The sequence below is a fragment of the Papaver somniferum genome, chromosome 6 (assembly GCF_003573695.1).
Source record: "Papaver somniferum cultivar HN1 chromosome 6, ASM357369v1, whole genome shotgun sequence".
NCBI lineage: Eukaryota > Viridiplantae > Streptophyta > Magnoliopsida > Ranunculales > Papaveraceae > Papaver > Papaver somniferum.
Window position 1 is genome coordinate 92264648 of NC_039363.1, and position 11901 is coordinate 92276548.

The following is an 11901-nucleotide window of genomic DNA, read 5'->3' on the forward strand; positions in this document are numbered from 1 at the left end:
AGGACATAGAGTAACTTGTCCTCATGCACATGCTCAAAATGGCACTGCTAAGAGGAAACATAGACACATTGTAGATTATGGGTTAGCTCTTCTTTCCCATGCTTTTCTCCTTATTTCATATGGAGCTATGCATTTGAAACTGCAAATTTTTGGATCAGCAGACTTCCAACACCCATATTTCACAAACCTGATTAAAATTCTTGGCATACCTTTGGATGTGCTTGTTATCCTTGTCTAAGACCCTTTAATGCTCATAAACTTGAACCTAGATCAGTCAAATGTATATTCTTGGGAGACAGCCATATGCACAAAGGATACATATGTCTTAATCCTCTTACTAATAAGATTATCATCTCAAGGGATGTTACCTTTTCAGAGAATGAGTTTCCTTATGCACAATTGTTTATGAATGCTTCTGGTACTTCTGCGAAGGATATTCTGCCATCATCAGTTACTTCAGCTACCATTTCAAATGAAGTTGATCTATCTGTGAATGACATAGCCGATCCTTTACCATTTGCTTTTGCTCCTAATTATTCTTCAATTGTTAATGAACATCCCATGACCACAAGATAAAAAGAAGGAATTTTTAAGGATATGGATGAGGAGATTATAGTTTTACTGCAAAATGGTAATTGGAGACTAGTTCTTGCCAACTCAAGTGAAAATGTGATTGGTTGTAAAGGGATATTTAGAATCAATAGGAATGCTGATGGAACCATTGAAAGATATAGGGAAAGACTAGTTGCCAAAGGATTCAATCAAGTAGAGGGTGTGGACTATCAAGATATATTTAGGCCTGTTGTAAAGACTACCACTGTCATAATGATCATTTATATCTCTTCTTACAAGGTTTGGAGAATCAGGAAATTGGATGTTAAGAATGCCTTTTTACATGACAACCTGGCAGAAGATATATTCATTCTTCAACCACCTGGTCACACAGATAAACTTTTTCCCAATCATGTCTGCAAATTGCAGAAGTCCTTATATGGTTTGAAGCAAGCTCCCAAAGCATGGTTTGCAAGACTTAGTCAGTTTCTGCTTCAATGTGGATTTCAACCATCCAAGACTGATACTTCATTGTTCTTCAAAGTATCCTCTACTTCATCTATTTATGTTCTCATTTGTGTTGATGACATTCTAGTTACTGGCAGTTCTTCTCTTGCAGTTGACAAGCTTTTTGAAGATCTCAGTAGAGAATTTTCCATAAAAGATTTGGGTGATATGCATTTCTTCTTGGGGATTTAAGCAACCAGAAATTGTGAAGGCATACTTTTTTCTCAGGAGCAATACATTTCTAACTTGTTACACAAAACTAAGATGGCATTTTCTCATTCATGTTCCACTCCTATCGCACCTGCGAATTGTTCTGAAAAATTCTTCATCTTTTGAGGATCCTGCTCTCTATAGGAGTGTAGTCGGGGCTTTACAATATACAACTATCACTAAACCAGATGTGTCTTTTGTTGTTAACAAGGCATGTTAATTATGGAATCTCCTTCTGAAGCAAAATGGGCAGCAGTCAAGAGAATTCTGAGATACTTAAAGGGCACTCTGGGTCATGGTCTTCAATTTAGATGTTCTAGATCCTTACAATTACAAGCTTGCTCAGATGATGATTGGGCATGTGATATTACTGACATGATATTTACTAGTGGTATGGATGTTTTTATGGGTCCTAATATGATTTCATGGTGTTCTAGAAAGCAGAAATCCGTCTCTCGTTCAAATACTAAAGTGGAGTATCGTGTTGTGGAAGATGTTACATCAGAATTATCATGGGTGCAGTCTCTAATTTCAGAATTAAAATTTCATTATCCACACTCACCTTTTTCTATGGTGTGACAGTATGGGCGCCAATTATCTCTCTACCAATCCTGTTTTTCATAATCGCATGAAGCATATTGAAATTGCTTTTCATTATGTTAGAGAATTAGTTGCAGCCAAGGATTTAGAGGTTCGTTTTCTCTCTACACAAGAACATATGCCTCGGGCTTTTATAAGAGAATTATAAGTTGCACTACAAAGTCTGTATATGAATCCTCCTCAAAGTGATCAAAGCTTATAACACCCAAAATTACAGATATCTTTTATGTGAAGCTAAAGTAACCGAATGGGTACAATTTAGGTTTATAAAACAGATGAAAGAATTGCAACCCATTTTGATATATCATGTTTACCGTGAAGTAATAGAGCTGAACTGATGAATCGTTTGAACTTTCCGACATAAAATATCTGAAAGAAAATTGGTATTAAGGATAAGTAAGAAAAATTACTCCCTCCATGCCACATATATATATAGGCGGAGAGAGACAATTCTCTTAGATTAAGAAAATCACATTGAATTCATAATTTTTTATACTTTTTCATGTTACCCCTTGTCCTATTAATAAAATAATTATCTATGTACCATTAATAATGGTATGGATTGAAATGTTTATCTTGGAAACAAAAATCCGCCTATCTAATGGGACAAGCAAAATTAAAAATTCTGCCTATATAATAGTTACGGAGGGAGTAGTACTTACAAACTATGGAGAGATATTTGAGTAATCGCACGCGCAGTGGGGACAACATATGGTGATTTATCATCTGTCCAGTTTGTTTCTCCCCAGTGCAATAGCATACTTTCCCAAAAGCAGAAATCTTCAAAACAGGTCTTCAATCTTTCATCTGTTATCGTTGTGTTCTGCTGTATATCACTGAAATTTCCTTTGTCAGCTTGGCGGCGATCCCATTCTAACCCTGCCTTTCTCTTTGATCTAAGCAAACAGAACTTCTGCAAGTTCTATGGCATGGCATCGTGAACCTTCCACCATGTTTTATGTGCAACATCACTAGCAAACTCTTGTAATATGTCTAAATTCCAGTTACATCCATAGTCTCGGAAACATACCAATGTTTGCACCAAGATAATGTGGATCAGGCCCAAATAACATAGTTTTCATTACTTTCTTCTCTTACGCATCACCTTCCCAGAACTGCTTCAAGAAGTTCATGTGTTTCGGGATTCGGTGCCACCGTGTAAAGATTTTGTTCAAACAACCCTGATCACCATCATTGTAGGAATCAATCTCGTTGTGTAGTTGGAACATGCAATTTGACGGCTCTACTACCATTATACCGGAATTGAAAAGTGTTGCATCGTTTCCATTGTCGTATGTTTGTACCCAAAATTACTTTTAGTCACTAACACGATGATTTGGTGATGATGATGTGATTTAGGGTATAAAATATATACAAAATAAATAAAGAAGACAAGAAATTAACGTGGTTCGGCATGTGTTGCCTACATCCACGGAGGAACGGAGAGATATTTTATTGATTATGATAATACAAAGGTTTTTCTCCTAGTTAGCTAACCTAAAATTACATGTCCTCTTAGGGTTTAGGACACATGTATTTATATAGTTTATGTAACCATAATTCTGATATAAACTTCATGTGCAAGCAACTTGGGAAACAAGACTTCTAGAATCTTCCTTCACTGGCTAAACAAGCTTGATTAATGGGCCTTCCGTGTATTTTATACACGATACAAACATCTCCCCCTCTTAACCTCCAACTTGTTGAGGGTTAAGAAGTTTGTTTTTCCATCGCGTTGATAACGTAAGTCGCCCCCAAGTGTGAGTTGAGACATTACAAAGACGCCTCCAACTGTGATAACCTGCAAAAAATTTGCTCACGTGCTAGGCGAGACTTTTTTCCACGTGGTGGACTTGATGATGCTCGATATCTAATCGATTCTTGATAAGAATGTAATGTGCGTGCTTGTGGTTGGGGCAAGGATTTTTTCTCGCAACGTAACAAGGCTGACGCGCTCGCTGCTCGGGCAGGCTGGTTGTTGCTTGTTTTGAGTACGAGTCTTTGGACCAATATCGGGCATTGGGGCTCGTGATTCAACGAGGCTTTTGGCCTACATCGGGCGTTGGTCTCGTGGTCGAGACGAGACTTATGCTTTCCAAGGTGCAAGTCTTTGTACTCGCGTGCAAGACGAGATTTTATGCTTGCGATAAATGCAAGACTTAAGTTCTCACATGCAAGGTGAGGCTTTAGATGCTTGCAAAGTGATGCAAGGCTAAATATTGAAGGGTCTAAGCAATCCTCATCTCGAACTCGATCATGTCGTTATCAACGAACCTCGAACTCGATCATGTTGCTGTCCCAAGTGCATATAAAAGTTTCTCAAACACAATAAGTTTTGCTTCCATGCTGTAGGGAATTGAAAGACGATTCCGATGAGACAAAAATCACTCAAATCGGACTTAAAATGAAGAATTTATTGACGAAACAAGAATTGAACGAAGCGCGCGTGTTGTTGCATACATGGCTTACAAGGTCAGATGGATGACGTGGCACTGTGGACTGGGATGGCTTTGCTGACATGGCATCCAGACGGTGATGACATGGAAACAATGATGACTGGATAGGTATCGTTGACGTGGCATGTTAACTGGACAGAATCTGTTGACATGGTGTCTGTCTGCGGTGACAAGGCATTACTGAAATGGAAACTAGTCAGACCCAAACGGTCTGGAGTGTGTTGGATCTGAACCGAACCAGTCTTTTTTTTTTTTGAAACAAGATATGATATATTAAGAGAAATTAGTTTAGTACATAAGTTTTATCTCGACTAAGTTGAGATCTAATTTCAACGGGAGAAAAACCAGACCAAGCAACTGATAAAGCATTCTCTCTAGCTAGTTTATAGAGGGTATCTGCGACCTTATTGCCTTCTTTTGGAATGTATGAACATTTCCAAAAGTGAAATCTACTAAAAAATACTTTGAATATCTTTTACTAAATTAAGTAATTTCCAATCGATGGAAGCATTATTGTTGACTGCTTCCACGACAATCTTTGCATCAAGTTGAAAGTATACTTTCTCTATCTTTAATCTTTCTGCCAAGTTTACAGCCTCCCCAAACCCATACATTTCGCTTGAGCTGCATCCCTTATTTCCGTCAAGTAGATGCATTCTGCTGCCTGCTGTTCACCTGCAAAGTTACGACACATTAGTCCAATGCCTCCAGTATTGTTTAAATGCAAAAAAGAACCATCAATATTAATGGTTACAACATCAACAGGTGGTGGTATCCGGTGTATATTAGAACGACAAACCCTAGTTGGTGAGACATGATGCATAGTATATTGTTCTAAGTTGTCACTAATGAAACTACGCTCCCTTAGAATAGTCCTTTCTGGATTATGATTAGAATTTTGGAAAGCTTTGTCGCAGCGATCAGACCATAAACACCATACTATGATAGCTCTTCTACAGATTTCATTAATAGTTATTCTCTTGGCATGAATGTCATCAAACCAGCTCTGCGTCCAAACTGAGAAGGGAATATATAGCACCATCTGTAGACCAACCAGTAATGGAGAACCACATAACTCGAGCCAGATTACACTCCATCAAAACATGAGATGGAGTTTCCTGCACCAATTCACAGAAGGGACAGACATGAGAGTACCAGGAATTTTAGAATGCATAATATCTCTAGTGGGAAGTAAAGTGGAGACAGCTTTCCATAAGAACTGTCTTATCCTGGGGAATAATGGCAGTTTCCACAAAGATTTGTAGATCATGTTCATCCTTTCACCCATCAATTCTGAATTGGACTGTTCTTCATACATTTTCCTATAAGCGGATTTCACAGGAAAACAACCATTTTTTTCCAAGAGCCAGATTAATCTGTCTTCGCAGCTGTTATAAATATGTATTGAAATGGTTTGTGGGTTGGGATCGTTGTTACCTTTCTGCAACACTTATTAGCGTTACTGTTAAAGGGTTTGGCAACAGTTTCTGCTTCTGCTATCGCAACGCCTTCTGCAACTGATTCGCAACACTTCCTCTGTCTGAGTCACAACAGTTTTTCTCTGTTTGCAACAGTTTCGCGGTTTTTTCTGCTTGACCCTAATTTTTTTTTTATTTCTCTTGCTAAACTTGTGCATGGTAGCGTGTTGGATTTCTTCCGCGCTTTCCTCAACAGTAAAACACGAAAATATTTTCACAAATCCCCTTAGTTGGCGCCAATGTTTGTATACAGAATTACTTTTAGGCACTAAACACGATGATTTGATGTTGATTATGATGAATTACGGCTAAAACACGATTGAAAACAAATAAGAATACAAAGATTTAACGTAGTTCGACAAGTGTTTCCTACATCCACGGTGGAATCCCGTAGGGGAGAAATTGTATTGATATGAGGTTTACAATTGTATGGTTAGCTAACCTAGAATTCCATGTCTTCTTAGGATGTAGGATACATGTATTTATATAGTTTATGAACCCTAATTAGATAAACTTGATATGCAAGCTACTTGGGCAACAAGACTTCTGGAAAGTTTTAGAATCTTCGTGGGTAGACGAGCTTGATTAATGGGATCCCCATCAATTTATTGACGGTACAAACATGGTAATCTCTAGATTTTAAAAGGACTCAATCTCATTGATGTGATCCACAATATTTTCAAATGGGCGTGCTGATCGGATTTTATTTATGCAAAACAGTTCATTGCCAATACTCCACATTCTACACCAATCAGTTCCATATCGGTTACGCTTCACATGATTTTAAATTTTAGTAAATTTTTCACATTAAAACTAAAATAAGCTACTTACTCTATAAAGTGCAAGTAAAATTTAAACCAAATGCAACCAACATCCCTTGAATTTTAGCTCATGCTCATTACAATAGTTATAGGTTATGAATTTATATCTTATTAAAAATTTTAAGTGAATTTATCCTTCGCACTTACTGGTATATGGCATATTGTCTTTGTCTTTATAGGTGCAAGGATTGTTCCAAGGTTCCAAGAGTTAACAATTGGAAGGTACTCATTCTAGTACTACTCTAGCTCGTTCAATGAAACAATACTTAGTTTTACTTTTATATTTTTCTTTACCTGGAGCTGTTGCAACAATAATGAAGATTTGTTGTAGTTTTTTCAGTTGCAGAAATCTGACATGTTACCATTTCTATTCATTTAGGCCAGGTTAGTTAAAAAGAAATCCTTTGGTACAACCAAAGATTGAATGCTCTACATTGAGCAGTGTGCGAATTCGAGGGCGTTCACTATCTTCACCAGTGGTGGTAGTTTTTTTTCTTCTTCCCTTTTGTTTCCGTTTAAAAATCTTGCTTTTTAAGTGGTATTTAACTGTTGAGTTTAGTTTCTTTCTTATTTGATAGAAGCAAACCGCACTAAGGAAAATTCAGTGAGGTAGTTCAGTTTTTAATTTCTGAAGCAACGGATTAAAATTTAATAAGATACATCCCATTTGGTTAGGAGGGGCAATTGGTAAAATACTGCATCATTTTACCTAATGAACCATTATGTGTCTTATGATTCTTCAGGTAACAAAATGATGATCGAGGAGATGAAACGTGAAATTTAAGGCGTTTTATATGTGGCTAGGAATCTAATTCACGACAAATCAATTGTATCGGTGGTGGATCAGCAAACATATCTTTCTCTGTTGCAGTAAAGGAACCTACGGATAAGTACACTAGAGTTGTCGTGGATCAACAGAGATATCTTTGTAAGTTTCTAAATAGTGTCTGCTTATAGTGGTTTATTTTAGAAGAATTTGTGAACTTAGAAAGTTCCCAAAGTTTATATGATCCGAACTTAAAACTTGATACTTAGCAAAAAAGAAAAATTGTACTTAGAAGAATTTATTTCCTTTTTCTGATATGAATTGATTGAATGTTGTATGAATTGAATGCACGTTATATGAATTGAATGAATGATGGAATTGTTGTTGAGTGTGTATGATGAATGAATTGAAAGGTGTATGCAATGTATTGAATTTGGAATTCCGGCTTATTTTCGGTAGAAAATGAATTGCCGGTTAATATTGACCAGGTCAATATTACTGGCAGTAATTTTTTTCCCGCTACAAAAATACTCTTAACGGCCTACATCTGTTTCAACTTGACACGTAGTAACGGCTCATGTATGTTACTAATGTGCGTGGTAACGGGTACCGCCGTTACGAAACCGTAGTTACAAAAAATTCGTAACGGATCTCAGCCGTTACCACTTGTCAATTCATAACGGCTCAGCTCTGTTACTAAGGCCGTTACAACTCAGGATTCATAACAGCTCCATTTACGTTACGAAATATTTGTAATACGCCTTTTTGAAACAGGTAATGGCCTTTACAACCCCGATTCGTAACGACTTCATTCTTCTTCTAATCCCAAAATTTGGTGTATTTAACTTTTTGAGCACAGATGAATTACTAGGGATTTACACAATATTTGAAATTTACTTCAGTAATATTCTAAATTAACTTCAATAATTGATCTATATATTTTGTCTCAGCGTGGCAGGAAATTTTCAAGTCAGTGTCACCAAGACTTCATAATTCGTACATACTAGCACCAATAGTGTGTTTACTCAATCTCGTTAATGTACTGATCGACTTCAATTAATAGTAGGTGCGATTAAATTTGGTCAATTATGGCTGCAATACAGTTTGTTTCTGCAATGTATTCTTTTTCAGGCTTTATTATTGTTTCTTGAAGACTAACTATTATTAATAAGTGGTTTGGATCTGTGACTTAATTTGAGTGTCAAATAATGATCAGTAGATTAATGCTCAAAAATGTGCACAACATATATATCTTAGAACTCAAAATTTAGATAAGCTTTTCAACTTTACAAGTAGTTTAATCGGAAGTGTTATATTTTTTTTTTTATCATCTTGACATATATTAGTTGTAAAGTATTTCAAACATTGCTTCTAAAAGCTTAATAACTGTATGAAATTGGTTTAACGGTATGAAATTGGTTGTGCCAGACATTCCCTAGTAAGTTCATACATGGGAACAAATAATGACGGAACTGTTCCCCGGTCATGCTTCTCTTCCAACGTTAAATTCATTACTATTACACTCTCTCAGTTGCTGCACGATGCTATTTAAACTCAACACAAATGGAAATAAGGAAAACAACTTTGTTGTTCTTGTATCCAAGGTATATTTTATAGGATGAAGGATGTTGGAGGCACTGATGAGCTTATGGTTGCTATGAGTTCGTAGATATGGAATAATGAAATCCCTTCCCACTTGGTAAATTTTTACGTATTTAAATTCAAAAATATTTGTACATAGATTTCCTTTTATCTATGTATTACTATTTGGAGAGTTTTAGCATTTCCGCGTAACACATGGTAAAAAAATTATTTATCGGGATTCTTAAACAGAACAAAGAACAAAATTTTACTTGACAACAGGATAACAAAAGGGATTCAATAAAATAATATGGTATAAAACCAAACTTAATTAAAAGAAAAAGAAAACAAAATAAAAATTTAGACATAAGAGCCTACGAATAATAGTGGTTATAGACCACCTCAATATAATTTATTAAAAAATCATCCATTCTACATGTACCAAATTTTAAAAATATGAAACTTACTTTAAAACCTACCTTATCATTGACATCTATCATTATAACCGGGACCTCCATAGTAAAAACCATATCCATTTGTATCATGGTTGTTGTTGTCAATTTCCAAGCCATAGCAGTTTGGATTTGTAATTCTTGTCTCCACATTTTCAGGATCCTTGACCACGTTGTTTTCATCAACTACTTGAACCCAATTAAAATAACTCGATATTTTCAATCTACCTTCTGAAGGGAAATGGCCGCTACCCATTTGTGTCGAAGTATGTCGTCCTTTACTTTTGTGATTTGATATTTCTCCACCAAAATGTATTTTTGTTGATGTCATTGATAATTTTGTGAATAGGGAACTAGGATAATATCCGATCGGATTACCTTGTACTTGGACCCACCATTGTCCTCCAATTTGGTCCTGCCAAATTATTCAACATTATATATAGACCAAAGTTGGTAACGAGTACAAAATTTGATTATTTGTATTTTCTTACCTTGTGAATACTGAAGCTGGCATCTTTCTGGGTGCCATTGAAAGTGGATACCTCAGTGAAACTTCCACCAAGGCAAAAATCTGATGCTGTTTGCACAAAACCATCACATAGGAGGTTGAAGCAACCCGTATTCTGGTATCCGTCCTTCTAAAAAAATAGTTAATTGATTGATCTTCTTGATAAAATAATACCAAACAATAATATATGGCCTTTCACCTCGTCACTAAGACATTCCGTATAACGAAAAAGGTAATAATACTTACCGTCCAATATATAAAAAATCTAGGTTGGTCATCGCCATATATATATTGGTTCACCTAATCAAAAACAAAGATAAAATTCAATAGTGCCAAATAAGAGGATATAAATTTGCTTGTATATAATTTTTGTGTACAACTTACCACCCATCCAGCTTCAATAGTATTTTTCACTTCCTCATCACCGGATGTAACCCAAATTTGAGATGCACTTATTTCATTTGGTGTTTCAATAACCGGTTTCCAAATATTTATTTTTGCTTGTGCTCCAAGAAAGTTTCCATTCACCTCGATTATCGCGTACTGAGCAAAAAACGTTTCGATTATTATATATGTATATATGCATGTACAGAGAGTAAAGTAAATTAAACTAATAATAACGATATATGGTATGTGATTATGTATACCTCATGACTTCTTCCAATGTCATATGGTATTGATGCATTAAGAGTTTTATAAGGTGATAATTTTGGATGATCATGTTTACGCAAAACTGTTGGATTGTACTTTTTTCCTTTCCTCCGTATAGGGATAGTTCCTTCCGGACATGATCCATGTTTATGCCAAGTTTGTGTAAGTTGAAGTGACCCGAAATTATTTGATTTCATTTTTTTTGGATACGAATTTGGTTTCACCTGTTTCGTAACAATAAAAATAAAATAATCGTGTAAGAGTTAAATTAAAAACATAGATAGATATTATTAAGGAAATATGTATATATATTAAACCTGTATTATGTGATTATGAAGCAAAGGATGATTAAGACTAGGTTGTCTATATATATCATAACAATCGATGATCTCGTTATTTTCCACCTACAAAATAAAAATGAATACATCCATAAACATAAGTTTAACACTAAAAAATAAAAATCAATACAACCATAAACATAAAATTAACTAAATACAAATTAATGTATGTAAAAACAATACTTCACTTTAATAGTTTTTATTATAGCTTTGTTCCCCGCGTCTAGGATTGTTCTTCCTTCGACTGATTCTTCATTGATAATTATCATTAATATGAGTAGCCAACATGTTAAGCATAAAAAGTTCAGCATCATCAAACAAACACGATATGGCATTTTTTTTTACTTTTTTTTTAAACTATGTAGGGCTACTAGACAAGATTGATAAAAAGATTATATAGTCTTTCTGACATTAATACTATAATATTTGCAAATATTATAACACTTAAAAGAAATATTACTACTACCATATTTGTAATTAAATTTGCAAATACTCATTATAATACTACAATATTTTCAATTAATACTATAAAATTTGCAATTAAATTTCAATTAATACTATAAAATTTGTAATTAAATTCCACTTCTATTTAAAAGAGATTTTACCTTAAATCGATACATAAATACTATAATATTTGCACCTAATTAAATTCCAATTCTAATTAAAATATCTTTTTTACCCTAAATCCAACTCCAAGATTTCAATTTATAAATTACCGTTAATTGTGAAAACTTTTTTGAAAAGTTGTACAATGTCTTAAACTTCCAGGGGTTTACTCAATAAATACTTTTGTAGATTTGTAGAGATTTAAAAAGGGTCACGAAAAATAATAACTTTCCGAGAGTTATATAGAATTGAGCAAAATTGTGTGGAGTTATGCAGAGTTTTCTAATATCTTGCAAAGTTTTGTAGAGTCCTGGAAAATTGTAAAAAAAAATTATATAGAAATATGCATGATATGTTGCAGTATGATAATAGGGA